We start from the raw sequence: 4,721 nt of genomic DNA, 5'->3' as shown, positions 1-4,721 counted from the left end.
TGTACGTGTACATGGCGATGTCTAAGAGCGGCGGCGGCGGCACGCTGCGGGACCTGCAGCTGGCTCTGCAGCTGAAGATCGAGGAGCTGCGGCAGAGAGACTCCCTGATCGACGAGCTGGAGCTGGAGCTGGACACCAAGGACGACCTGATCCGACAGCTGCAGGTCGAGCTGGACCGACACCGCAGCGCCTCGCGGCACGCAGCCAACGCCGCCGACACGCCAAGCACAGGTGCGTTACCCTGACCTTTTTACCCCTCTGAGGTCTAGAAGGGCATTTTCACACATCTTATTAAATTCTCAATTTTTAGGGTATTTGCGTATAACTGATAGCCGTGTGTTTCACATCAAAATGTTCAGAACAAACTCAGCTTTCTGTAGAGTGACGCCCACATTGATTCTAGAGCGATGTGTGAAGAGATAATCTGGCGCAAGTAGGGCTGGGTAACGAATTCAATACTTTTTAGACACCGACCGAATTGCCTCTACAGTATTGAGTATGGAAAAATGAAAAGTAATAGTGGAGTTAACAGTGAAATAGATTCAGTGTATATGTGTAAAAGATTACACTGCCATTTTGTGGGCTGGAACATCTTTAGTCAAAGTACTTTTTGTGTGGACGAGTGTATTTTAACTGTGGAAGGAGGAGGATGCCACAATGGAACAGTAAGTACATGAATAAATATGAAAACATATCTTAGTTTGGTGTCTGGTTAAACGGCAATACTCTCGTTAAACCTTCTCCATACTTCCCAACCTGTAAAAATTAAACTGACTGACTAAAATGTGAAACAATCTCCTACTTTGGTGTCTGGCTAAACATTCCGACATACTATCTTTAAACCTTCTCCAAACTTCCAGAAGAACAGCTTTGGTGAAATGCTAAATCATTAATTTACCAGCTTAATAATAATTCCTATAAATATGCACCAAGAGTGTATTATTAAATATTCATGATGCACCCACACACTGTTTTATCTTGTCCATTCGCGTGCCCTGGTCCTGAAAACATTCCATTTAAACTCTATTTTCTTTACAGTTGTGAGAAAAATAAACTTGAATGTGAACCTCACCCGCCCCCAGGGTTGGAAAAAAAAAAAAAAAAAGACGACATGATATCAGGAGTTAGAAGAACCTACAACATATGAGAATTAAAAATAGTTACTTTTTCTTCACTGTTGCTTTTGCTTCGGCTTCTCTCCTCCTACAGCACAGCTGCTTCCGGACATGAATATGTGAGGGTTTATGTTTCCTCAAGAGGGATCTGATATATTATTCTTGTCCACCAGCCTCTGCATCCCCAGCTGCACCTTTGCTCCGTTGCAACTTAAAGGTTATAAGGTGCTGTGCTGGATTACCAACATGGGAGAAGTGGGCAACAAGAGCGAGAACTCCAGGGGCACTTAGTATATAGCAAAGTAGTATCATAGAACAGTTGAAGGTATTTTAAAGGTCCCATGACATGCTGCTTTTTGGATGCTTTTTATATAGACCTTAGTGGTCCCATAATACTGTATCTGAAGTCTCTTTTATATAGACCTTAGTGGTCCCCTAATACTGTATCTGAAGTCTCTTTATATAGACCTTAGTGGTCCCTAATACTGTATCTGAAGTCTCTTTTTATATAGACCTTAGTGGTCCCCTAATACTGTATCTGAAGTCTCTTTTATATAGACCTTAGTGGTCCCCTAATACTGTATCTGAAGTCTCTTTTATATAGACCTTAGTGGTCCCCTAATACTGTATCTGAAGTCTCTTTTATATAGGCCTTAGTGGTCCCCCTAATACTGTATCTGAAGTCTCTTTCATATAGACCTTAGTGGTCCCTAATACTGTATCTGAAGTCTCTTTTATATAGACCTTAGTGGTCCCCTAATACTGTATCTGAAGTCTCTTTTCTATATAGACCTTAGTGGTCCACTAATACTGTATCTGAAGTCTCTTTATAAAGGCCTTAGTGGTCCCCTAATACTGTATCTGAAGTCTCTTTCTGAAATTCAGCCTTGGTGCAGAATTACAGCCACTAGAGCCAGTCCCACAATGAGCTTTCCTTAGGATGTGCCATTTCTGTGTCTGTAGCTTTAAATGCCTAGCGGTGGCAGGAAATACATCCTCGTATTCAAACCAGAGAAGGTAACGGTCGTGGTTCCAAACACGTCGTTAACGTTAGAAACGGTCCCAGTTTGGTTGGGGTTAGACACCAACTACTGAGTTAAGTTGATTAAAAAGATGGAGGTTTGGCATCAAATCAGACCTTACTTCACTTCCTGAAGGTTACCACGCGGACGCAGAACGTTGTCTGGCTTTGCCATTCCTTCCTCTACAGCGCCATGGAGGAGGGTCTGTCTAGTCCACACAGCATCCTAAGGTGGGAGAAAAACGTGGTCTGGTCTATTGGCATTTCTTTAAACCAATCACAATCGTCTTGGCGGTGCTAAGCTCCGGACGGAGCCACGTGCCTCTGCTAAATAGTCTCAGGAAGGAACTTGTTTTGGTGGAACATGTGTACATTCAAAAGTAGTTTTAGTCGTGCAACAGAAACCTAGATTGGACAGATAGTCTAGCTAGCTGTCTGATTTACCCTGCAGAGATCTGAGGAGCAGTTAACCATAGTCCTCACAAATCCAGCGGAGGTTAGAACGCCACCACAAAGACACAGGAAGGGACGACATCCGCCGGAAATACGGACATATGGTGGCATTGGATCAATCCCTTTAACAAACCGGGCCATCGATATAGACTCATAAAACGTGACGTTTGTCAAGGAAAACAAAACTTTGTTTTTTTCTTTTCAAACTGGACATGAACCCCGGGTCTCCTGGTGAAAGTCCTGTTTGTCTGACCCATCCCCGCCCCCAACCTGCCTCCTTACGAAATTTGGTGCAGGACACTCTCGGTGATAACCAGTTGTTCTGTTTAACCATCATCCTCTGTTTGTGTCTAAAGGAGAAGCAGTTCGACTCCAGCAGCACCTGATGAGCCTCAAGCGCATGAAGAGACAGGCCATCTCTGCAGAGCCCACTGCCATAGACCCCTCCCAGCTCACTGACGTCACACTCAAAAGCTACGATAAGAACAAGGAGGTACACACATGCATGCACACACACACATGCACGACTCGACATGCACACATACAGACATAGACAGATACGCATGAATCAGAGAAGTTTTATAAAGAAATGACTTGATTATAAAAATTGTTGCCGATTAAATAGTTGACTACTGATCTACACAAGACCAGAGCCACATTGACTTGTTTCAAGTAATTTGTTGTGCAAAAAATCCAGTTTTAAGCTCCTCAAAAATGAAGATTTCTTGCTTTTTTCATTGTTTTATATCAAAGTAAAGTGAATGGTTTTAGGGTTTTTGGGAAAAAAAAATGACTCAAAATAGTCAAAACAGTTGGTGATTAATTGAGTATTTGCCAACTAATGGATGTAATGTATCTTTGCAGCTCTAACGCAGACACACACACTGGATAAAATGTATTTAAATTGTCTGTATTTGCAGGTCCAGTGAGCTGATCCAGAGGGCTCTGAATGACAATGACTTCATGAAACATCTGGAACACGGGCAGGTAACTCAGCTGCTTTTAACCAACAAACAAAAACCAACCCTCCCATGTGTGTGTGTGTGTGTGTGTGTGTGTGTGTGTGTGTGTGTGTGTGTTTTATAAACCCATGTTGACTGGTGTGTGCAGATCCTGACCATCATGGACTGCATGCATCCCACCAGCCTGACCAAAGGCTTTCGCGCTATCCAGGAGGGAGACGACGGCTCCAACCGCTCACGCCCTGGAGGGTAAGACTTTCGCGCTTTGTCTCTGCACGCCATTGGCCAATCACATGTATATTTAAGATATTGTAATGGACATTTTCTGCAGTGGTGGAAGAAGTATTTAGATACTTTACATTAGTAAAATACTAATACCACACTGTTTTTTACAGTTTTATACTCCGTTACAAGTAAAAAGTCCTGCATTGAAAATGTAACTTCAGTAAAAGTTTGTAAGTATCATCAGGAAAATGTAGTTAAAGTATTGAAAAGTAAAGAAAAATCCTCCCATTTTAGAAAGTGGAAAGGATCCAAACAGTTGCATGTTTACGGGCTCATCATTTCAGCTGGACTTGTAAGCAGTTATATTGTTGGGGAATCTGCAGCTACTTTTCTTTGCAGATGACAGTGTTTTCTATACTCCTGTCCAGTAAAACCTGTTTCTCCAGATGTGGTGTTAATGTTTGTGATAAACTGAAGGATAGAGACAAATCACATTAAGACCCCGCCCCCCCACCGATTGTGTAAACAACCTCCGCTCTCCATTGACTTGTATTGCGTGGAAAGTTTCCTCCTTGTCAATTTCGTCTGCTAGCGAACAACAGAACATGCCTAAAGCTGCTGCTGGTGGGATGCAATACCAACAATATAAAGAACCCAGAACTTAAGTTTTTATAAGCTGCCGGCCCAAAATACTGAGCTTTCATGAAGACAAAAAGTGGAAACAGGCGTGAGGGAATCAGCAAGACAAAAAAATAGAGACACTAATCTAACGTTATGTCCGACGTAGGCATGCAGCAAGCATTTTGTTGCCAAGTCAAACATCTAAATGTCAGTTTTAGGTTAACTATGTTAATGTTAGCTAAGCTAAAAGTCAGAAAGATGCAGCATTATGTTTTAAATGCCTTAGTTTTTCGTTCCCACATAGCTAACACATTAGCTACTAAC

This window comes from Perca flavescens, chromosome 16 (genome assembly GCF_004354835.1).
Source record: "Perca flavescens isolate YP-PL-M2 chromosome 16, PFLA_1.0, whole genome shotgun sequence".
Lineage (NCBI taxonomy): Eukaryota > Metazoa > Chordata > Actinopteri > Perciformes > Percidae > Perca > Perca flavescens.
The sequence above is the reverse complement of the archived record's forward strand: the minus strand, read 5'-3'. Positions refer to the sequence as shown.